Source organism: Coenobita brevimanus, chromosome 33 (genome assembly GCF_032717465.1).
Source record: "Coenobita brevimanus isolate Jiangsu-jjx chromosome 33, ASM3271746v2, whole genome shotgun sequence".
Classification (NCBI taxonomy): Eukaryota; Metazoa; Arthropoda; class Malacostraca; order Decapoda; family Coenobitidae; genus Coenobita; species Coenobita brevimanus.
The window spans coordinates 32,120,668-32,147,188 of NC_136986.1; the positions used below are offsets into that span (position 1 = coordinate 32,120,668).

The 26,521-nt window shown below is 41.4% G+C and overlaps 1 non-coding gene across 1 annotated transcript; it reads left to right on the forward strand.

Moving 5' to 3' along the window:
• Positions 1-14,112: 14,112 nt before the first annotated feature.
• Positions 14,113-14,231, forward strand: LOC145395952 (5S ribosomal RNA). The gene has a single exon (XR_013896680.1). It is a non-coding gene; the product is annotated as a 5S ribosomal RNA (ribosomal RNA).
• The last annotated feature ends 12,290 nt before the right edge of the window (positions 14,232-26,521 follow it).

Genomic DNA, 26,521 nt, shown 5'->3' on the forward strand with positions numbered 1-26,521 from the left:
AATTCTATTATATGCTTTCTCTAAATCCATGAATGCCCAAAACACATCCTTGCCTTTCGCTAAATACTTTTCACACACATGTCTTACAGCAAACACCTGATCCATGCATCCCCTCCCTCTCCTAAAGCCACACTGCTTATCACCAATCACTCCCTCTGTACCCTCTCTAATTCTCATAATTAACACTCTACCATAAACCTTACCTACAACACTCAACAGACTTATACCCCTAAAGCTAGTACATTCATACTTATTACCCTTGCCTTTATACAACGGCACCACACAAGCTCTTGCCGAGTCAACTGGCACCATACCTTTCACAAAGCACACATTCAACAATCTTACTAACCAGTCAACAATAGTCACTCCACCACCCTTCAGGCATTCCACGCACACCCATCCATACCTGCAGCTTTCCCTGTTTTCATCTCCTTTACTGCATTCTCCACTTCCTCCTTCGTGATCAAAGAATCATTCAGCTCTCCCAACACATTTATTCCTTGCACCCTTCTATCTGCCACAATCTCAGCCACCCTTTCCTCCTCTACATTTAACAATCTTTTAAAATACTCTGCCCATCTCTTCCATACTGCATCCATCTCAGTTAACATCCTTCCATTCTCTGCTTTTACTCGCTCTTCCTTCCCAGACTCTCCCTTTCGCACCCTTTTCACCTCATTCCAGAACAATTTCTTATTCTGTTGAAAATTCTCAGTCAGCTGCCTACCCCACCTCTCATCTGCTGCCACTTTCACATCACGCACAGCCCTTCTCGCCCTATTCCTCTTTTCCTTATACCTCTCATATGACACCTCATCCCTCCTCTGCAGCCACACATCATATACACGTCTTCTCTCAGCCACAGCCATACTTACTTCCTCGCACCACCATTCACTTCCTTTTCTTACACACACACACACACACACATATATATATATATATATATATAATATCTCACTCCTGGTTACGTGGGGATCTGCGTGACAAACTGTGAGTATTCGCTTAGCAAAACTGAAGAGTTTGACAACGTAAAGATGAAGAAATTAGCAAAAAATAACAGTTATTTACCACCAACGAAGAAGAAGAAGTAAAAATAGGAGAAATAAAAGCAGAAGAAAAAGAAGCCAAATAAGAGTTATAATAATAATAATAATCTATCTATCTATCTATATACCTAGGCTGCTTCCCCCAAGGAAAGGGAGGTAGCCGAGACAGGACGACTCACTCTCCATTTACTCATCCATTCAAACACATTCATTCGCATCTTAGCCCCAAAGGGGAGAACGGACAGATCCTCACCGCATCACACCGCACAAGGGTCAACTGCGCAATGCAAGCAGTGACATCCACAGCAGGGCCCGACAGCAGAACTGGTTTACCCCTGCCACATCATAACAGACCCATCCCCTTACCCGCACCTGACCTGACTAGCTGATCAGACCAAATGCGGGAGAATATCCCCTCAGGGCTGCGTCATCACTTATTCATTCACAATTTCTCTCCATTTATTTCTGTCACGCACAGCCACTCTTCCTTGCTCAACAGACATCCCTCTCGCATCCAGCGCTCTCTTCACACTGTCCATCCATCCTATTCGTGGTCTTCCTCTCAGTCTTACACCTCTCACATCAGCTCTAGTTATCTTTTTCACCAATCGCTCATTTTCCATTCTCTCCATATGCCCAAACCATTGCAACACCCTCTGCTCAACTCTACCAGCCATCTCCCGAACAACTCCAGTTCTCCTTCGCACTTCATCATTTCGCACTCGATCCATACGCGTCACTCCACACATACTCCTCAGACATCTCATCTCCATTACATTCAAACTTTTCCTCTCTGCTACACCCATATTCCATGTTTCAGCCCCATATAACGCAGTCGGTACCACAACACCCTCATACAGCCTTCTCTTTACATCCATTCTAAGCGAACGACATTTAAACACTTTTTTCATTCCTCCCAGCACCTTTCCTACTTCATTAATTCTAAACTTCACTTCTGCATCTATTCTTCCATCCACAGCAACATGTGACCCTAGATATTTAAAACAATCTACCTCCTCAAGCAACTCACCATTCAAAACTATATTCATCCCCCTACCATCTATCAACCTCGTACACTTCATCACTTTACTCTTATTCTCATTTACTTTCAATTTCCTCCTTTCACACACCCTTCCAAACTCCTCTACCAACTGTCTCAATTTCTCCTCTGAATCAGTCACCAATGCAGTATCATCTGCAAACAGCAGTTGCTTCAGATTCCACTCTCCTCCATCAACATTTACCAGACTCAGACCACCTAAAACTCTTGCATTCACCTCCCTTACAACACCATCCATGTAAATATTAAACAACCAAGGCGACATCACACATCCCTGTCGCAGCCCCACTCTCACGGGAAACCAATCACTCACAGCATTTCCCACTCTTACACACGCTCTACTATTTACATAAAAACTTTTCACCCCTTTTAGTAACCTACCATCAAGTCCATACAATCTTAAAACAGTCCACAAAGCCTCCCTATCAATTCTATCATACGCTTTCTCTAAATCCTTAAATGCCCAAAACACATCCTTGCCTTTCGCTAAATACTTTTCACACACTTGTCTCACAGCAAACACCTGATCAACGCATCCCCTCCCTCTCCTAAAGCCACACTGCTCATCACTAATCACTCCCTCTGTACCCTCTCTAACTCTCATAATTAACACTCTACCATACACTTTACCTACAACACTCAACAGACTTATACCCCTAAAGCTAGTACATTCATACTTATCACCCTTGCCTTTATACAACGGGACCACACAAGCACTTGCCCAGTCAATTGGCACCATACCTTTCTCAAAGCACACATTCAATAATCTTACTAACCAGTCAACAATAGTCACTCCACCACCCTTCAGGCATTCCACAGCACACCCATCCATACCTGCAGCTTTCCCTGTTTTCATCTCCTTTACTGCCTTCTCCACTTCCTCCTTCGTGATCAAAGAATCATTCAACTCTCCCAACACATTTATTCCTTGCACCCTTCTATCTGCCACAATCTCAGCCACGTTTTCCTCCTCTACATTTAACAATCTTTCAAAATACTCTGCCCATCTCTTCCTTACTGCATCCATCTCAATTAACATCCTTCCATCCTCTGCTTTTACTCGTTCTTCCTTCCCAGACTCTCCCTTTCGCACCCTTTTCACCTCCTTCCAAAACATTTTCTTATTCTGTTGAAAATTCTCTGTCAGCCGCCTACCCCACCTCTCATCTGCTGCCACTTTAGCATCACGCACAGCCCTTCTCGCTCTATTCCTCTTTTCCTTATACCTTTCATATGACATCTCATCCTTCCTCTGCAGCCACACTTCATATGCACGTCTCTTCTCAGCCACAGCCATACTTACTTCCTCGCACCACCATTCACTTCCTTTTCTTACACCACCACCCACACGTCTCACACCACACACCTCTTCTGCATGCTCCACCACAGCACTCTTAAACAACTGCCATTCCTCCTCCACGCTGCCATTTTCCCGATCTTTCACTGCGTTCCACTCATCTTTCAATTTCTCCTGATACTCTATCTTTTTCTCTCTTTTATCCAACTCACTCACTTTCAAAACCTCCCTGCCGCACCTAATCCTCCTAGCTCTCACCCATCTCTTACCTACTCTTAACTTTCCCTCCACCAGGTAGTGGTCAGACATACCTCCACCCTCCCCTCTCAGAACTCTCACATCCAACAATCTTCCTATTACATTCCTAGACACAACCACATAGTCCATCAAGGCTCTATCAACAACCCTTCCACCCTCCTGTCTCACCCATGTATACTTATAAATATCTTTCTTCTCAAACAGCGTATTCCCAATCACCATCTCTCGCTCAACACACATCGCTATCATTCGTTCCCCATTTTCATTTCTTCCAGGCACACCATGCATACCAACTACGCCTTCAACTGCTACATTTCCCACTCTAGCATTCAGATCTCCCATCATTACCACATTCACATTCCCTCCAAAACTCTGCAGACACTCATCAACATCATTCCAGAAAGACTCCCTCTCTTGTTCATCCCTTTCACTACCAGGCCCATATGCACTCACAAACACCCACAACTCACGTTCAAATTTCGCTTTCACCCACATCAGTCTCGATGACACCTCCTTCCATTCAATCACACACTGCTGCACTTCCGGACTCACTAACAAGGCCACACCTTCTCTTGCCCTTCCTCTATCAACACCTGACAATCTTCCATTCATACTTCCAAACATATATTCCCCCTTCCCTTTCATCTTCGTTTCACTCAAAGCTAACACATCCAACTTTCTTCTCACAAACATTCTCCCAATCTCCTCCCTTTTAGCCTCAATTGTACTACATCCACGCACATTCATAGACCCAATCTTCAGGGTACGGGGATAACTCCATCCCCCGTCCCTTTCTCTGGCCTGTCTCTTTTTAGGAACTAAAAAAACAGAGGAGGGGGTCCCTAGTCCCCTCACCCCGCCCCTTTTAGTCGCCTTTTACGACACTCAGGGAATACGGTGGCAGTATTCTTCCTAACACAACCCGGCCGCAGAGTAGTAGCACCACCCCATAGTGCGGCCAGGTTGTGTCCCCCCCGCCACAGGGGCAATAATAATAATAATAATAATAATTTCTTCTTATTGATTTTCCTTCGTGTATCACGTTTTACTTCCTGTAGGGCTGGGTCCAAATTATGGATCTGAGGCATAACGGGGCAGATATCACTTCACTGACAGCACTTTCCACAGTATGAGTGCTGTTACGGGTAGGACTATCTTTTGCTCTGTTTTGATGTTGCCTGGGATGAGGTTGGCGTACTTTCCAGGCCCTGCTTCACAAGGCCTAGTGCTCCAATGACCACTTGTGTTGTTTCGGTCTTCATACCTGACATCCTGCCTATTTCAATCTCTAGGTCTATGTACGTGGACAGTTTCTCTGTCGCTTTCACAAAGGTTTTTGTTTCAGATGGAAGTGCCACATCTATTAGCATGCATCGCTCTTCCTACTTGTTCTTGATGATGATGTCAGGCTTGTTGGCTTTTATCTCTGTCTGTGGAGACTGGCATGTCCCAGAGGATGGTGACATCGTCATTCGCTATGACTGTTGCCGGCTTATTTTCGTACCACTTTTTGGCTGTCTTGATGTTATAACTCCTGTAGATCTTCCAGTGCAGTATTATGCTGCTGCCTTGTTGTGCCTGTGGATGTACTCCGTCTGAAGAGCCTGAAAATGATGTGTTCGACTGTTTCTTCATATCTTCCACAGATCCTGCATTACGGGTTTGTTCAACCATTGATGATGCAATATTTACTCTCAGTTAAATTTGGAAATGAGCAGCCCTGCCCGACCCGGCCAGACCCGACTGTTACGCTAAGCAGAGGCTAATAACTTTACCTCTGTGTGAAGTAGATGTAATATTCCCTCTGCGTGTCATACATTCATTCAACAAATTTTGTTATCGACTAAAAACTCACCCATACAGGAGTAGGAACCTCTATGAACCTTGAATTTTCCGAGGGAGCGTTTGGTTCTAATAGGTGAACGCCTCCAATACGAAATCAAAAAAGATTTTCTGTCTTAACACTTTTTTGGCATTAGCTCTAGTACTTAAATACTGGAGATTCTGCCTATAATTTTCCATTAATGTTTTTGCTATGTTTTGATGGTGAAATCACCAGGGGAAAACACCCCATTTCTGGCTTTAATCATCTCATCAAAAATCAAGTCTTCACCCTTTCAGTTTTGTTGACACAGCAAGTTGGTAGCAGAGATTGTACAGTAGAATGTAGCAATGCACGTGTTATGAGTGCTGTGGCGCCTCGCTTTACACCAGCACTTGCGTACTGTTGGCATATATGTGGCTCAAAAAAACCCTGAGGTATATCAAGAACTTTTATTTTCTTTGTTTCATAATATGTGCTCCACAGTACGCAATGAACGAATCTAAATTTAATCAGTAGCCGAAAATCATCCAGGGGAAACGCCCTGTTCCTTACTTACGTCCTGATATTAATATATCAGAAGGAATCTGTTAAAACATAGAGCTTGCTAGCATGTCATGCCCTCACAATGTGCACTTTACTGCTGACATGATCCAGTGGTGAGGTGTCAGGACTCCATATTATAAATACAAGTCATTATAGAAAACATGATAGATAGATAGATGGATAGATAGACAGAGCACCAGGCAAGCCTGGGAACGGGATATGAGCTTGTAAATCTAAGTGAAGGAATGTTGATAATACACCGGAATCAGCAAGTCAGGGGATGAGATAGGTGTGTCAGCGAGATAGGCACACGAACAATGCCTAGTGATCATACACACACATACACACATACTCACACACAGGCTTCTAGATCATTTCAACAACAGTGTAACACACGTGACACGATCACTGCTACACCAAAATATAGGAAGCATAGCTCAGGAGGTTAGCCATAGAACCGACAGGGAGTGGAGAGAGTGAACAAGAAGAGGGGTCCAACTATAGTATCCCTCGCCTAAATGTGCGGCTGTGGTGTGTCCCGCACCTGTGTACAATGTTGACACGTTTCCCCAACTTGTGATGTGAAACGGAAGCTATTTATGTACAAGGCATCACAAATACGATAAATTCAGATGAATAAAACTTACACTTATGTATTTAGATGGATGAATCAACAGTGATCTTATTATGCATAAAATATTTATACAGTAACACAGAAACATGGCATACATATTGTACAGTGTTGCTAAAAGAAATTGTAGTCACTTTTAATGGTTTTTAGCGTAGTTTTAGGGTGGTTAATAATATCACAGTTGTAGATATAAGATAATAAGCCTGAAAAAAGAAGAAATATGCCAATATCCAAAGTAAAAGAAATAATTCATATAATTCTTGTGAGTGGCAACACTGACACACCCAGTCTGGCCTAAGGTAAAGTAAGTACCTCCATAGACTCAAGCATAGCTTGTATAGGTGTTGCTAGGGAAAAATGCTCACATTTACTGGCTTTTACCTTCATTTTAAGGGCGAGAAATAATCACATTTATAATCATAAGCTAATATATAGGACAAAATAGTAGGCATATGCCAATACCGAAGTAAAAAAAACAAACATTATTTACTCTCGAGCGGCAACACTTCCACACCCAGTCGGTGGCCTTGACAGCATAGCTTCCTGGTGGTGACCTCGTGTCACTTCCTTTATGTCCTTTGCACAGACAGCATGGCAGCTCAATCAGCCCATTCCTCACATCTACACAGCCAGGCTAAAGAAATTGTCTTCAATGTAAGGCAGTATTTTCAGGAGGAGGAGGAGAAGGGAGTAGTTCTTCATGGCCTATCAAAGGTTGTCTCTCGTACAGCTGCAGCAACGAAGATTAGCGAGAGATCAGTTGAAAAAATCTCGAAAGATGCAAGAAAGAATGAGGAGATTCAATGTCCCAAGTTTAAGTCCCCCAAGAAAAGGAAACGTGTAGCACCAATGATCAATTTCTTTGATAACTTTAATGAAGGCGTGCTACGAAGAACAGTTCTGAGTTTTTATGAGAGGAAGGAAATACCCACACTTGAAAAAAATTATGCAGAAATTAAGACCAATCTTTCGTATCCTGGCAGCCGTGAGACATGAAGAAGAGTTCTTAAGAAAATCGGTTTTCGTTATGCAAATGTTGATGGACGGAGATTCCTAATGGAAAGAGATGATATAACCTATGCACGGTGCATTTTCCTGAAAGAAATGAAGGAGCTTAGAAGTTCAGGCAAAATCATTGTCTATGTCACGGGGTTTTTATAATATCAGGGTAATTTAGATATAAATGGTTAAATATTATTTAATTTGATAATAATATTCAATAATATTGAAGAGCAAAGACAATGATTGTCTTGCTACATCAAGCAACGATTACTTTACGCTGACTTGCTAAGATTCTCAAGAACGAGAATTTATAAACTTTCTCAACAGTACGCAGCAGAGACTAATTACTCACAATTGCTGAATTACTGTACTGTTAGCCTCTGGAGAAAGTTACATCACCCCTGACAATAAATAACTAATACTAATAATAATAACATCAGGTTCTTGCTGATGCATTAACTCCTGGCACAACGGATTTTAAGTTAATACAAGACTGGTCTAAGTACCAGTTATCAGAGCAAACGTTTATGCAAGCTAGGAGCTATATGGAAAATAAGCTTAATTATGGAAAAATGAAACAAGATTTTACTTTACATTGAAGCTCAAGAAATAGAACTGTTAAATTTATTAATCCCAAAAAAATAAATTTAACGTTACATTTCAAATCAATGAGACGCACTCACTCACTCTCACACGAGCTAAATACTTACGTCTAAAAAAAAAACACCTTAATTAAACTCTTATAACTAGAGAATACACAAAAGAAATACTATAATCGATGAATGCTGCGTATCACCAGATGGGTGGGAAGACTGGACTAACTGTGAAGTGGAGTTTGGGTACTAGCTGACCTCTCACACTGCGGCACAAGACCTTCCTCCGCCACAACAAACACAAGACTGACTAAGTCGTGGGAAAGCGGAGCACTCGGCCGCATTTTTTTAACGGTCGAATGAGGAAGCAGAGGCGAACAATAAAAAAGCAATAGTATCGCTCAGTACAGCACTTAGTGACGTGCATTAAATCGGTCACTCTTTGAAAACGGTGACGAATTATTTGAAAAGTATACTCCGATAATGGAGGGAGAAACGGTTAGCTGAGCGATACACAGTGAGTTTTCCACTAATAGTTCGTGGTTTCTCACAAAAAGGAAATGTCGCGAATTGATTCGTGACAGTCTACTTAGACGAGACATGGATCAATCAAAATTACTCTGTGTCCAAATGCTGGGTGGACAGCAATGCAAACAAGGCCGTGAGAGTGAGGGTCCCCACAGGGAAGGGTTCCTGCTTGATATTGCTGCACGCAGGAACCAAAGATGGATTTGTTCCTGGAGCAACCCTTGTTTTCCAAGCAAGGAATGTAGGAGACTATCATGAACAGATGAATGCGGACACCTTTAAAAAGTGGTTTAAGAATCAACTGTTACCCAATATTCCATCATCTTTTGTTATAGTGATGGATAATGCATCCTATCACTCCAGAAAAATAGATAAACCACCAACTGCTGCAACCAAGAAAGTGGATATCCGAGAATGGCTGGAGTCACTCAACAACGTCACGGCAGACAACTGGAAGAATGCTGTGAGGCACGAAGAAAAACTGCAAGAGGATGATGAAAAGAGAGATGTGGTGATTGATCATTACATCGATTCTTTCACTATCACTCTCACATCTTCTGATGAGGATACATCATAACTCTTCTATCCTCTTTTTTGCACTTTTCTTCCTCATATTTCTCTTCCTTCTTTTTCTTCTGTTTTTCTGCCTTCTGTGAGAGATAGAGGAATAGGCCTATTGGGGACACCTCTTAAAAAAAGCGTGCCAAGACAAATACAACAAGGATGGTGTGGAAATGAAGTCAAATTTACAATATATACAATATTATGTAAAAGAAAATATCCAAAATGTCTCTTGCAATAAGAGAGAGAGAGAGAGAGAGAGAGAGAGAGACAGGCAGGAGAGGGGCAAGGTTGAATGCATTGTCGGCATGACAGGGGGTGGTGGTGGTGAAGGCATTGTCAGGCTGAGAGAGAGATGGAGGAAGGGGAAAGAGAATGAATGAATGAAAATCAATCATGGTACTGCGATAACGGGTCATCTGTCGCCGTATACAAAAAATGATAAATATCACTAAATATAACAAAACCAAATTAACAAATGAAAGCACAATTATAAATAACTTATAAAAGAATCAAAAGTACTCAGGGTGGCTCACATCTCCCGCCAGGAGAGAGAGAGAGAGAGAGAGAGAGAGAGAGAGAGAGAGAGAGAGAGATAACGGTATAGAAAACGTGGCACCACTGTACACAGGTGCGGGACACACCACAGCTGCACATTTAGGCGAGGGATACTATAGATTTACTAAGTATATTGTCTCTGTATTATACGCTGCTCAACTTAAGACTTTTCTCTGAAGATAATAAATCAAGATCAATTCCCTGTATTCATCTTTAACTCCTCCTGCTCTTCAATTATCAAAATAACAATAAAAACTCAAGACTCACCTATTACAAGAATTAAGAGTTACACCTATCTAAATTAAGGCTACAAAGCCTTTAACAGAGGTTCTGATCCTTTACAGCTATGATTAGACCCTCTGTCTTTGCTTTCAGCCCAGTGTTCCTCAGTCACTGATGTGTCTTCTGTTGGTTTACGTTTGCCTCGTTTGTCCTTACTTCCCATGCATCACCTTGTCCTTCCAGGTTTTCTGCAGTTCTTGCTGGCCATGGTATTTTGCCTTTTATTTCGTTCATTTAGCATAGACAGTAGCTGCCTCATTCTCTATGGGTGGGGTTACTGGACTGCCTAGCTCTTTCATGTATTTACAACTTCTTTTGTGATTAAAATACTCTTCCCTTTTTTGTGATAATTTACCATTTTGAGGAGAGGGCCCTTTGTTTTTTTAGGTGTACATCTAGCCCTGTTGTGGTAGTTTTGAAGGCTATAGTTGCATCAGGCAACTCCTCCAGAAGATCGTGGTAGGTACAGTCTGTCAGTATCTGCTTTTGGGTAGTGCATCTTGTCCATGGTAAGCATCTTTCTTGTCTTGGTGGCTAGTCTCTTGATGTCATTTAGTTTCCTATTTACGATACCAAAGCTACAGTATACGTCATTATAGGTATCACTAGGGTGCAAATAGCTTCAGATCTGTTGTACACATTGAGTTCACTCTTCAGTGCCATAGGCACGCCCTGGTAGTACTCATTCCGGATCTTCTTCATGGCCAAGTGTTGTATGACATCTTCATTAACTCCTCATTACTTCTGTGTGCCCTTTTGCTCCAGCTTTATGATATTGGTTTCAGTGTCAGGATTCCAGCCGGTTGTCTTCGTCAGTTTTCCTCTCGTAAAGTTGGCTTTGGCACATTTGTCCAGTCCAAACTCCATCTTGATGTCCTCACTGAATGTCTTGACAGTGGTGAAGACCTTTTTGCTGGTTGTCATCTTTGGCAAACGTTTTGAAGTTGTCCATATATAGAATAAGTAGTTCAGTTTGCCAGTCTGTGATTCGTATCCATAAATGCTGTTGTTCAGTAGATTGCCGAGTGGAGCCAGGGCAAGGCAGAAGGGCAGTGGTGATAGTGAATCTCATTGGAATATCCTACTCTTGATGTTGATTCATCTAGATGTTAATGACTCATTTGCATGATGGCGATTTAAGGTGGTCTTCCAGGTCTTCATACTGTCTGTGATGAATCTAACAGTTATTGACCAGATTCTATTGATTGCAAGGCTTTTTACTATTTTGGGGTGTGTCACACTGTCAAGTGCCTTCCTGTAGTCAATCCATGTTGTTGACAAGTTCTTTTTCTTTGAGTTGGTCTCGTCCAATATGGCTTTGTTGATTAGCAGCTGGTCCTTGCGTCCATAACTTCCTTTCCTACATCTCTTCTGTTCTAACGGTAGCAAACTGTTTTTGCGAAGGAAGTTGTAGGTTCTCTTGGTGATGATGAAGGTGAATATCTTGATCACTGTTGGTAGGCCGGTGATGGGTCTGTAATTCTGTGGGTGCCGTGTCTCATCTGTCTTTGTGGGCAGCCACAGTACGTGATTCCCTGTGTGAGCCATTCGGGGTTTTTATCTGGATTCTTTACAATGCCATTGTTGGCCCAAGTGAGGTTTCCGTGCATGCTGGGCAGGCTCGTAATCCAGAAGATGGCATTCCATCTATCCCTGGTGACTTCCACTTGCTCGTCTTGTTGGTGGCAGCAATGGTCTTTGTGATGTTTATGTCTGACCATTCTTGAGTCTCTTTATCTGTGTATTGGTCCTGTTGTTGCTGGATCCAAGTAGCTCTCTCATTGTCTCTAATCGCACTTACTCTAGAACTCTCCAACTTCTTTGATGGTTTGTAGTTTATTGACATCTGTCTTCTTTTCAACTTCACAACGGAATTTCATAGCATCTTCTTTAACGATCTTCTTTTGCCTAAAAAATTTGCTTTTCTTGTTAAATGTCCTGAGTCCCTGTGCCTTTTCTTGAATATGTTGCTTCAGCACTTCCTTGACTGTTGGTATATTTTCCTTAAGTTTGATGTAGATTTTTGGTTCCAGCTGTTTCCTTTTCCTCCCTTTAATGCTGGATATTTTTTTTTTTTCAATTTAGTTTAGGAGACAGTTGTCCCTGTAGTTTCCATATCTCCTTCTCAATTTTCTCCATCCAAGATGGTTGTTTTCTCTTCCATTTCTGTTATTTTCTTAGTCTTTCCCATGCTGTGTCTGCAATGGATAAAGAAGCTGCATGTATTAGCTGGTTGATTTCTATTAAGGTCATTGGTCTTGAAATCTCATTCTTAATAGTTTGGATGGTTGCTTTTGTAAGTCTGATGGCTTCTTTGGATTGGTCGTCTTTCTTGATCCTGGTGATTGGTGATCGATCTTTAATGGACATTTCCTTTAAGAGTTCCCATCTCTGCCAGAGGCTTCCTGTCATCTCTGCTGCTTTCTTATTTCTGTTTTCCATCTGGAGTGCCTCTGGTGTGGTGACTTAGAAGGGTCAGCACTGTTGGTTTGTTCCTGTTCTTCCTCTTCATCAGCTGCTGGTGTCTCATTTGGTCTGTTGATATTTATATTCTCAGTGTTGGCATTGAGAACATTCTCCTTGATCTTTTTCAGGATCATCACAAGTTCAGGGTCTGACAGTCGTTTGTTCTTGACTATATCATTCCTGACATTTGCCAGCTTGTTGACATCCAAATTCAGTCTGTCTGAGGGGCATTTTTCACGGCAGATGCTGTACGCAACTTTGGTTGTTGATGTCTCAGTTAGGTTTAGTGATGCAGTGTAGAATACATCAATGAGTTGGCTGTCCTCTTCCCTTGACCATTTCTGTCTTGCTTTTTTTGGTGGGATATCGGTTATGTACACAGAAGGCCACTGTGAGGATTGTCCTCGGTGTGGTATTCCTCTAGTACTTGTTGGGGTGAGTCTGTTCCAGTAGCACACTTTTCGATCCCAGCTTGGTTCCTCACTCGAATTGCGGTCCTTCTTGACCTGCACGACGACCGATGCACTATGATGACATGGTAGGTTGTACTGGCATCATTGTGCCGGCCTGTCAGAGTCCCTCTGGCCACACATATCGCTGGCTTGTAATACATGTTATTATTATTATTATTATTATTATTATTATTATTATAATTATTATTATTATTACTCACCACACCTATATTTTTCTTGTCATTATTATTATTATTATTATTATTATTATTATTAATATTATTATTATTATCATTATTATTATTATCAATATTATTTTTCCTTATGAAGAAGTAAAGTGCTCATATTCGCTCCGTTTCAAAGTTGCGGCAATCATACTTGGCCATATGAGTCCTCCAGCTGGCGGTTTCATATTATGAGCAAGTATCATCCAGTTCATAGTACTGGTTTTCCAGTTAAAGCCAAAAAAACTTTAGTAATAGTCTGTTCGGGGATTCTCAGAAACCGTTATTTTTTTTTTGGGGGGGGGCATGGCCAAGGTCGGGGAGCAGGCCTGAAATAACTATGGGCCCATTTGGGCCAGTAGTTTCAGAGATCGCCCAGGGGTCAATGGAAAGTAGTTTGGGGTCATTGAGTTCACAGTTAAAAAAAAATAATTAAAAAAAAAAAAAGAAATAAATTGAGCTACAATCACCAAACTTGGTACATTTATAGAATGTGATATGTTATGCAAGGCTACCAAGTATGAATGTTCTTGACCAAAAATTCAAGGTCACAGCCAATGTCAAAGTTCAAAATTTGCCTATTTTTTATGGAACACTTTCTGAAGCCTGTTGAAATCACCAGGTCCAGAGATAGGTAATGGGGGATAAATCGGCCCCGGCAGATGAAGTAGGGAAGAAATTGGATGACTTTGTCATGTGGTGAGTTACTGAAATTGCAAATGGCAATTTCCGTTTTCTAGTGATGATGATGATGATGATGATGATTATTCATTGTCATTTTTTAATATTAACGGCCATACCACGTTGAGTACACCGCTTCCCGTCCGATCAGCGAAGTTAAGCAACGTTGGGTCTGGTTAGTACTTGGATGGGTGACCGCCTGGGAACACCAGATGCTGTTGGCATCCCTACGTGTCAAGTGGGGTTGGTGGAGGATTAGTGCCCCTCCCTGTAAAACAATTAACTCTAAGCCATTGGCCACCCCGTCTGGGATACATGGCATCTGGCAATGAATGAATGAATTATTTTTTATAATGGTAGTGAGGCATGTGTAAGGGTAAATGGGCATCTAAGTGAATGGTGCACAATCAGTGTGGGCATGAGACAAGGTTGTGTGATGTCCCCATGGTTGTTCAGTATTATTTGGATGGGGTGATGGGGGAAGTAAAAACACGAGTAATGGAGAGAGGGATGTCATTGGTAATAAATGGTGATGGATGGAACATCTCAATTTTGTTGTAAGTTGATAATTCAGTACTACCTGCAAATACCAGAGAAGAACTTGGTAGACTAGTGCAGAATTTTGCTGATGTCTGTGAGCGTTGTGCCTTAAGAGTAAATGCAGAAAAGAGTAAAGTGATGGTTATTGAGAGAGAAGGTGACTCCCAGTGTGATGTTACAGTGAATGGAGTGAGACTGGAATTGGTAAGAGTTCAAATACCTGGGTAAAGTGATAGAAAAGAGAGAAAAATGTGCAAAAGAAGGGGAAAGTAGAGTGACACAAAGAAAGAAAATAGCTGGTGCAATGAAAGCACCAGAGACTTGAGTGTTGTCGTGGCGCAAGGTGTGAGACTATGGTGTAGCATTGAAATGAAATGTCACGAGTGAGAGCAGTGGAGATGGGACTGCTGAGGAATGTATGTGGAGTACAGAGGGTGAATAGGATATGAAATAATATGATACGTGAAAGATGCGGAGGGAGGAAGTCTGTGGACACAAGAATCGAAGAGAATGTACTGAGATGGTATGGTCATGTAGAGAGAATGGTTAACAATAGAGTGGTGAAAAAGGTATACCTGAGCGAATTTGGAGGAGGGAGGAGGCAAGGTAGGCCAAGGAGAAGGTGGAGGGATGTGGTGGATGAGTATGTGAGGAAGAGAGGTTTGGAAGTCGGTGAGGCTAGAGTACTGACAAGAGATCGAGCTGGCTGGATGAATTTTGTGAGAGTGCATGACCAGGGATTTGGCACCCCTTTTTAACGGGACAGCCTCCGGACTGACTCTATCGGACAATTATATGTGAAGCTACAGAATGTGGTGAATGTTTTGGCGTATCAGAGTCAGGATTCCGGGGGCTATAATGATGAGTGAATGGAACCGTGGCCCATTGAATTGGGCAACCTTGGGTTGTCTGGACGTTCCTACTTCTCACCCTGCCTTAGGGTGGGAAACGAGGTCCAGATGATGGTGATGATAATGATGATGATGATGATGATGATTACTTCTAAACTGCAATTTAATTCCAGCACTACCTAATACAATCTCCCACTCAGATTTGCTCATAGCTAGACTGGGAGAATAAAAAGTTATGTTTCGTTATCATCCTCATCATCCTCATCATCACCATCATCATCATCACCACTATTACCCTTGTTATCATCAACACCATCATCGTTGTTATGATCATCTGTCATCGTCGTCATAAACCTGTTTTCCACCTTCGAAATATAGTGGGCACTAAAAGTTAAATCAGAACTGCCTGGAGGCGATGTGGCAAAACCAATATCCTGTTCTGAGCCAAGGAACGTGGCCTTCTCTCTCTCTCTCTCTCTCTCTCTCTCTCTCTCTCTCTCTCTCTCTCTCTCTCTCTCTCTCTCTCTCTCTCTCTCAGTAATATGAATCTGTTCGTTTATTTAAGTCAAGCATCTGTCCTAAAACCCTTTTTCCTTACACCCACACCTACCCATACTCACCCTCATCCTCTGCTCAATACCCACACCCCCATCCTCCAATCCATTCACACTCATATCCACATCTTTCAGTCCACCTACATCCGCCACCCCCTTTGCCACCACCCACACCTACACCCACACCCACACTGTCCACTGCTCCCTCACACACCAACTCCCCGCTCCCCGTCTTCGAAACCAAACAGCTGTGTCCTCGGGATATATTACAGTAGCTGAAATTCATTTCCGTAAGGTAATTTAAAGTCTATTTTGTATATCCAGGAAACAGACTCAGGATTTTCAGTAAACAGGAACTTTGTAAATCGATGGCTGTTACCAGAAATAGGGCAGATCTCTCGTTAGGTTAAGTTATTTTGTAAAAAGTCTTTTTCGACATTTCTTTTTATGTAGCACCCCTTGATATTCTCTTTTGTGTTACTGATAAAAAGTATGTCTGGTTTAAGAATGTATGAACGTTAATACAAATCAGGATGGAAGATGTTATGATGCAAAACACATTACAGGGGAAGCAGAAAGTTCAGAAGTGCTATGAGGTTCATAACAGTCATAGAAAGGAATAAGATGGAACTTTATGACGAAGAGAGAGACTGAAGGGAGCCTGTGAGAGAAAGAGCTGATGAAATGAGAAATCTTTGACTCTACTTAGATGTACGGCATGTGGTGACTCTCCTATCCCCCCCCCCCACAGACCACACACGCACATGAGAACTTTACTTCATGCATGGGCGTATGGAGTTTCCATGCAAACTTAGGAAGAGTCGGTACAGCATATCTAACCTCTGTGAATCATGTTTTGCAAGAGAAATCATGTTATGTTTTCAGGACTCATAACAAAGAAATGAGACACCAAGGAAAATAACGAGAAATGAAGTCATATGTTGTATGGGGATTTGTCATGACCAAGACTATTGCAAGCTGAAAGATGGACGAGATGAGTTTTTGAAGCACGAACAACAACAACGTTTCCTTTGCTCCAAACTGAGATCAAACATATCAGAAGTGAGGTGAGCTAAAGTTTCATCCCATGACTCTTGTTCTGACTCTTCAGATGGACGCTGTGAGAAGTGGGTGGAAAAGTGAAAGGTGGAGTTATCAGCTCAGGAGTTAATAAGATAAAAGATCACTGACAAACAGCAGGAACAGCGTTAAGACAGGACATAACCCTGCCAATATAGAGGTAGAGGTCTTAAGTATTTCGTATTTTATATTCCAGCGGCACTGGTTTTCTACAAAATGTGAAAACCATAACTAATTTTTTACTCTATATTATCGATACCCAAATTAGATTACATATTATTTTTAAACGAAGTAGTAATGTTACTGACCTCTATAACAAGTACATAAATTACAGCATCCGGTAATGATTTTTCCGGGAGAAAATAACAATAAATTTTCAAGAGACAGTCAGTGATCTCAAATGAGGCTGACAGGAGAGAGAGAAATCAATACACAGTTGTGCACACTAGCGGCGTAGGGTTCAGATGAGGATATTTTCCTCCCCGTTTATTAATTTATTAACTTTCACTAAAAAATTCGTAAAGCTTCTGGTGCAAGCCGGTAAATGTACTGTATGTAAGAACGGGAACTAAGAGGAGCCACATCTCTGTTATAATGATTATTGTGAAACTGAAATGGGGGCCCGTGCTGCCTGTGTTCCATTATTCCCTTCTCTCCCCATCACCACCACCATTATACCACTGCAATGCAACCCACACGCCTCTCACACCAACACCCACACACACGCACAAAATGAAAGCAGCTAAAGGACACACACACACACACACACACACACACACACACACACACACACACACACACACACACACACACACACACACACACACACATACTACTATCACCACCACCAACACGCCTCTCACTCACACCAACGTAACAGCCTACATGCACAAAATTAAAGCAACTAAAAACACACAAACTCTTCGTTCATCCACCACGGCCGCAATGAGTGTCATGAAGGGACCAGGCTTTATGGAAGAAGAGCATGCAGGGAAGAAACGTCTAACTGGCACTGAGGAAACAAAACATAACAGAAGTGGCCACAAGATTACACCAAGAACAGCACTCTCGTCCCTCAAGGATGGTCCCTAACACATCCTTCTTACCACTTTATTCCTACACAAGGCTAGTTTATATTCTACTTTATGTCATTTACCAAAGTAGGTCAGTGTTAAAAAAATTACAAGTAACATATAAGGGAATGCTATGCGTAAGGATAATGAGCACGCAAAGAGTACAACACCTTCACCTGAATATTTGACTTTGCCCTGTGACCTTTATCTACTACTGAGTGATTTCAAAACCAGTTGACTTCATTTTTGCTTGACTCTTAACCCTTCCACAAAGTTTTCCCTAAATCTATCGAGAACTGTTTCCTTGAAGTTTGCTGTTTCTTTTGACCTTGACCTTTGGCTGATTACATTAAAAATCGGATCCTTTTATGCTTGCCTTAACCTGAATGGCTCCACAATGATTAGTCTAAATCATATAAGAACTTGATTTAAGTTGACCTTGCCATGTGACTTTGATCTTTGACATATTGCTTTCAGAAACTATATGTCAGTAGATTTACCAACTGTGTAATCCTTAATTAGTCCACAAAAAGACGAGAATAGGCCTCAAGAGAAACCAGAGAACAGACAGCTTCTTTCACCACTCAAGGTCTTTTGGCGGTATTATCACAACTGAGTGCTCAAAGATGCAAGCAAGCTCCTAATTCTTGATGGTCATTTATGAAGTACCTCTGATTGTTACATGTAATCAGCCTGCATCCCAGGTACAAAGTATGGCCAGAAATAATAGAAAAAGGAAAGACGAATTCTATCATCATCAAATGGTTCTGAAGTTCTTGTCAAGTCATGGGGTCTTGTCCATACTCTCTCTCTCTCTCTCTCTCTCTCTCTCTCTCTGATTTGATAGCGTGGCCCTAAACTCCATGTTACACGCGGAGTAGCAAAATGCTACACTGATCTGCCGACCACACCAAGAGTTGTACATAATTCCTCACAGTCCTTAGAATTTCCTTTTTAGAGATGTCATAGTAAGATCACAATACAATCTTGCAAAATACGCTGCCCAGAGAATGCATGTGGTAAACCGACTACGTACTTTCTTTCACTCTGCACCTTATTCATTCCTGTGTGGAGTACTGATTTCACGAGTAAGGGGCTCGCTACGGCTTCTCTGAACATGGTAGAGTCAAAGGAGTCAAAGGCTTTTCATTTTATCTCCTGACCACCAATACTGATTCCACCGGTCTCTATTTGCGGCAATGTTGCATATCTCTTCTTCTTTTGCCTTTTCAGTGGTTACTGTTTTTTTGCTTCCATTTTCTGACCAACTTTCCAATGCGTAAGTTAACAAAACCTTTCTGTCAGCCACAGAAAGAACTGGACAACTCAGACACTGACTTTCATAGTAATGTATTTCTCACTGGCAACGATTTCTAACAATTCAGTCACAATGTGTCCATGCATCTCCAGATTAACTGATCTTGTTTGAGGCTCTGCTCTGTTCTTAGGGAAATATCATCTTGAACACTATCTATTTTCCTTTTCTCTTTGTTTTGCTTTTTACATTAACTAATGAAGGTCTGATCTGCTCCGGTAACACCACCGCCGTTGCTGAGAGACAACTAGGCTCTGGCCGTTTATTCACCTTTAATGATGGATGTAGACTAACCAAAGCTAATAGCCACAGACATTCCATAACTCCCTACTCCTTTGCAATGCAAGATCCAAGCATACCGCTGCTGGAGTGAGACAGCGGTGACAACTCTAAGATATTAAGAAGAGAAGGCGCCACGTAGGCCACACTTACACACTGCAGTTACAAGACACTTCACTTCCATAACCTACGTGTTAATTTATGTTTGATGCCTTCATACCGGATCATTCAGCTTATGAGGAAATTTTTCGAAGCTGTGGTTAGATATGGCCTGAATTAACCCTTTCACTACCACAGAGGAATAAAATCGTCTGCTCAGTAATAATAATAATAAGAAGAAGAAGAAGAAGAAGAAGAAGAAGAAGAATTAGCTAACGTATTACCTCATTGTACTGAAGTGAAGGAGTCAAACATAAAACTTTTAATATCACTCAGTAGCGGCAACACTGGAATATAACCAGAGGAGGAGGCAGCTTGGCTGCTACTTACACGATGCAATTCCTACCTCGCCTTCCTGCCTTCTTCCTGATTTTCCTACCCAGACACTGTGGAACTTGACGGCCCTGTTATTATACCCTTGAATCTGGGTGACATGCTTTTTAGTTTTTTTTTTTTTTTTTTTTGCTATTAAATTATGTTATTGGGGTTAGGAAAGAACTAGAGTTGTGAAGGGTTTGTAAAGATTATTATCTGACCTATACTGTCTGAAGGTTTTATCGAAACCCGGATAGAATTGTCAGGATATGGAAAATATAATTAGAATGAAATCCCAGAACTCAGTGGGTTAGATGGGAAGCCTGAGGATGCAGACAAGCACTCAGTTCCCTGCGATAACTTCTGATGTATGTGGCAGCAGGACAAGTCACGTCCTTGTACCATCGACGTCAAACTTTGCAACTAGGCTGATCATTTCTCACAATTACCGGTGACCCATAAATGACACTCAGAATCTAAGTTCTTGCCTTCACCTTTACTCTCAGCTTAATTAATATGATAGCAAGTCCTTAAAATTCTAACAGTTCCTTTATATCAGTACTCACAATTCTGACAACTACAGACATTTTTATAAACAGGAAGACATCAAATCACCTCAGTTTATATCTCCTCTTTGCAACTTTCGTCCAGATGTAGCAATTATCATCTTCAGTTCGGTGACGAATTTGTCATTACGATATTACTAGGCTTAGGAAGTGTCGCTAAGTAAGCTACTCTCAGGAAGGAATTAAATAAGGCTAATATAACACCTTCACTTCGAGAAAATCTCTCTAATCTGAATCAAATCGAGTGGTAAGAGACACATTAAAAAACAAAGTAAGTGTTCAAGTGATGGCTTTAATATCCACGAACATTTGCCTCAGAAAAGTAAAAATCGAGTTACGGAAACTACCTCCAATAAATTTTTCTCGTCACTGCTGGCTTCTTTAGTTCCAAAAAATGTCGCCAAGTGCAGCCGTAAGAACAGGCGGTGTAACGATCAGCACATCCACTTGTACCTGGATAACATAAAAGCTAGATTCCAGAGCCTAGACTCTTCTATGCGGTTGTTGTTGGTTTGTTGTCATTTGATGGAACTCAGTCGCTCCCTCAGCTTGAATACTGATTTGTGGTTAAGTAAAATTCAGTGAGTCTTACTTTTGAGATTGAAATATCTCCTTGGTTACTATAGTTCTTTTACCTTAACTTGGCAAAAATTTGTCTCCATTTGCTGCCTGCTAAATGTAGTTCGATGGCAGAATAAGAGGATACTATGGCTGCACACCCGTCCCATAGCACTTCTTCGTGACTAACATCATATTCTCGTGTTAATCTATTGTTATGACCCAGTATTTAGATGGAGAGAGGAAAATTTTAGACCACGTTAGAGTAAAAAAAAAAAAGTGTGATTGTCAATTTTCCCCCTCAGCTAACTACGCTTTACCACCAACTGAACTGAAAGGGATTACGTATCACCCAGATAGAAAAAGAAACAAACGGTATCCATCCAGCAGCACAGTTAGGCAGGTGGGTGTAACAGCGACTTCTGCACATAATTTCTAGCTCAAGACTGGGGCCTGGTTTCTTGTCGCGTACTAGGACTCCCTAGCACCTCTTCCTTAGCGATTCATTTTTGGATATGGCTGGTAAATATCCCTCTGTGCTTTATTATCCAAAGTATGGCGATATTGGAAGGTTTTATGTATCGCAGAATAGAAGGGAAAGGTGGAATAGGCAAAATAAATCGCTAATGGCAAGGTGTTAGGGAGCTTGCTGAACTGACGAGAATACGGGCCTGGGAAACGTGGTGAACAAGTGGTGAGAGAAGTGGTGGTGAACAAGTGGTGAGAGAAGTGGTGAGAGAAGTGGTGGTGAACAAGTGGTGAGAGAAGTGAACAAGTGGTGAGAGAAGTGAACAAGTGGTGAGAGAAGTGAACAAGTGGTGAGAGAAGTGGTGATGAACAAGTGGTGAGAGAAGTGAACAAGTGGTGAGAGAAGTGGTGATGAACAAGTGGTGAGAGAAGTGAACAAGTGATGAGAGAAGTGGTGAGAGAAGCGAACAAGTGATGAGAGAAGTGGTGAGAGAAGTGAACAAGTGGTGAAAGAACTGGTGAGGGAAGTGAACAAGTGGTGAGAGAAGTGGTGATGAACAAGTGGTGAGAGAAGTGGTGAGGGAAGTGAACAAGTGGTGCGAGAAGTGAACAAGTCGTGAGAGAAGTGGTGCGAGAAGTGAACAAATGGTGAGAGAAGTGAACAAGTGGTGAGAGAAGTGAACAAGTGGTGAGAGTAGTGGTGAGAGAGGTGAACAAGTGGTGAGAGAAGTGAACAAGTGGTGAGAGTAGTGGTGAGAGAGGTGAACAAGTGGTGAGACAAGTGAACAAGTGGTGAAGGAAGTAACCTGCTCTTAAAAAGGACGCAAACTCGATGCAGGCTGGGACGGGAAATAGCATGATGATTTATATGATACTTTACTGATCCCCCTCAAACTCGGCGACATGTACAACGACACCCACGCCCATACCATCACGCCAGTCCTTAACGAGACAACCCTAGCACGTATTCAGTATGGACGGTGGATACTAGTGCCGAAATTGTGACATCTGAAGGTATTTGGGGAGAATGAGGAATGCTGGGACTCAGGGAAATGGTATATCAACTTTATGGGCCTAATCGGACATATAAAATAATAATCAATCAATCAATCAATCATTTCCTGTGGCACCCTCGGGGATGCATAGGGCCTCGATGAACTCACACCACCACATCCTATCTTGTGCTAACTCCTCAAGATCTCCCCAACACTCATCTCCAGCTTCCCGTCTCATTGTCCTCACCCACGTCTCTTTTGGCCTTCCTCTACCTCTCCTACCAAGTGCCACCCACCCTGGTGTACCTTGTACTATTCCCTGTCTCCTATACACATGCCCTAGCCACTTCCATCGTGAGAACCTAACATATTCATCGACAGGCTGCACTCCCATTATTTCTCTAATTCTACTATTTGGTATCCTTTCCCACCACTTAACTTCTAATATTCTTCTAAGTGCTTTGTTTTCAAATACCAAGAATTTATTTTCCATAGTCACTGTACTGTACCAAGACTCGTGTCCATAAATTAAGATACTCCTAACCATTACCTTATAAAGTTTGATTTTTGTATGCACAGAACAATTTTTATTATTCCAAATATTTTTAAGCATTCCCATTGCCTGATTAGCCTTCTTTAACCTTTCCTCGAATTCAAAGTTCAAAGAACCATCCTTGGCTAAATAAGTACCTAAATATTTAAACCTATCAACTTGCTTTACAACCATACCTCCAATTACACATTCCTGCGCATTTTCCATATTCATATTGATTATTTCAGTTTTTCCACAATTAATAACCAAACCCACCTTACGACCTTCACTCACCAAACAGTCCAACACTCTCTGCATCTCTTCTGGCCCATCACAAATCAAAACTATATCATCTGCATAATCTAAATCCAAAAGTTTCCTGTTCTCTCCCCAAAGTATACCTGCACCGGTTTCTGTTCCAACGCGTTTCATAATGTAATCAATGACCAATATAAATAGTAAAGGCGATAGAACACCACCTTGAATTACTCCGGACTTGACTTCAAACGAATCACTCAGACAACCATCAACCATCACTTTACAATATGTGTCCTCATGCATGTTCATAATGACCCTCACAAACTCCCCTGGTATTCCATAATGTCTCATGATCTTCCCCATAGTCTCTCTCGAAACACTATCAAAAGCCTTTTCAAAATCAACAAAACAAAGACTTAACGGTACTCTCATTTCATTAACTTGCTGCATCAAATGCCTAACTATAAAGATCTGATCATTGCAACCACGTCCCTTTCTAAAACTAGCCTGTTCATCCCTCAGAATACCCTCAACCACCGGCTCCAACCTATTTAACAACACTCTACTGAAAACTTTCAAAGCTATCGGTGACAAAGAGATTCCCCTCCAATTACCACATTCACTCAGGTCTCCCTTCTTCGGAACTTTAACAATTACACCATTCTTCCAAACTGATGGTAGTAACCCCGTCACCCATATCTTACTGAATAGCTTGGTCAAGATCATTATTAATCTATCCCCCTCCACTTTAAACATTTCCGGAAATAAACCATCCTCCCCTGGTGCCTTATTATTCTTTAACTGTTTTACTGCTTTCTCCACTTCTGCAAGCCTCAACTCTCCTGTTTCTATATTTTAATCTTCCTGAGCAGACGGTATATCCTCTTCTGGTGGTATTGGTCTATTAAGAACTGTCTCAAAATGCTCTTTCCATCGATTTTTAATATCTCCATCTTTGGTCAATAAATTTCTTTCCCTGTCTCTAACTAGTATTTCCTTGCGTTTACCTGCATTACCACTCAGTTCTCTAATCGATTCATATGCTATTCTTTGGCTCTGTCCATCATTTTTGTTTATTAAGATTTCAGTCTCTGCAACCTTTTCATCCACACATCTTCTTTTATCTCTCCTAGCTAACCTTCTTACTTCTGAATTCAAACTCCAGTACGCAGCTCTTGCTAATTCAATCTCTCGTTCATCAACGCATTGCATCTCACTCCTCAATTTAGCCTCACCTCTCTTTTTTATCATATCCCACGTTTCCTCTGATATCCATTTCTTTCTCCTGAATCTATGTCTCCTTCCAATCGTACATTCAGCAGTCTCATGCAAAACTTTGTTCACATCCTCCCACATCTCATCTACACTTCTCTCCCCCTCTTCCAACGTTTCCAACACCAAAAACCTATTTCTGCATTCTAATCTGAATTCCTCCTTTTCTTCTCCTTCCCTTCTAAGCTTAACAATATCGTGTCTACCAACACCAGATTTTTCCTTCTTCTGATTTTTAAGTTTAAACCTTATTTTTGCAATGCTGAGTTGATGGTCACTACCAATATCCGCTCCCCGTTTAATATGAACATCTAGCAGAGAACTTCTATGCCTCCTACTGATAGCAATGTGATCAATCTGATTTTTATATTTTCCAAACGGCGACACCCAAGTTGTCTTGTGTATATTGCAATGCTGAAAGAGTGTGCCCCCGATGACTAAGTCATTTGCTAGACAGAAGCTTCCAAACGTCACTCCGTTTTCACTCATCCTACTACCAACTCCCATCTTACCCATATATGCCTCAAATCCCTCATTTGAACAGCCCATTACTGCATTAAAATCTCCAACGCAGATCAAAACTTCATGTCTAGGTACCCTTCCTACTCCTTCTTGCAACTTTTCATAAAATGTGTCTTTCCTTTCATCGAGTGCATCATTAGTAGGTGCATAACACACAAACAGACTGATGTTGCCATGATTTGATTTAAACCGTGCGTATAACAATCACTCATCTATAGGATCCCACTCACATAAAGCCTTATTTGCCTTACAACCCAGCAATAATAATAATAATAATAATAATAATAATGTTAATAATAATAATAATAATATTAATAATAATAACAATAATAGAATAATGATGACAGTGATAGTAATAATGGTGATAATAATAATGATGATTATGGTAATAATAATAATAATAATAATAATAATAATAAAAATAATAATCTATCTATCTATCTATTGCCAGACGCCTCAATCCCGTTTGGGGTGGCCACAAACAAATCGCCTCCAAGTCGCCCTGTCCCCCGCCATTTCACTCCCCTGCTCCCAACTCACACCCCCCTCTCTCATATACCTCTCCACCCCATCCCTCCACCTCATCCTCGGCCTCCCCCTCCCTCTTTCCCCCTCCACCTCACTCACATACACTCTCTTTGTCAGTCTTTCATCCTCCATCCTCTCCACATGGCCAAACCACCTCAGTATGTTCCTCATAACGCTTCCTATCACATCCACATCAACAAAATAATAATAATAATAATAATAATAATAATAATAACAAAAATAATAAACTGATGATGTTGAAGAAGATATAGAAGATAAAAATAAAAAAAAAAGAAGGAGGAGGAGGAAAAGAATGAGGAAGAGGAGGAGGAGGAGCAGGATGATCAAGGAGAAGAAGAAGAGGAAGAAAAAGAAGGATTCAGAGAGTGCAATACCCTCTCCCTCTATGACTGACCTTTGCCTGTGACCTAGATCTTTGGTAGATGTTCTCAAAATTGGATCGCTTCAATCTTCTCTTCATCGTCAACTTCCACACTCTTTTATCAAGCTAAATACACAGTCAGATTATATATATATATATATATAGAGAGAGAGAGAGAGAGAGAGAGAGAGAGAGAGACTTTGCCCTATCTATTGACCTTAGATTTATTGTTCTCAGAATCAAAGCACCTCATCCTTGGCTGACTCT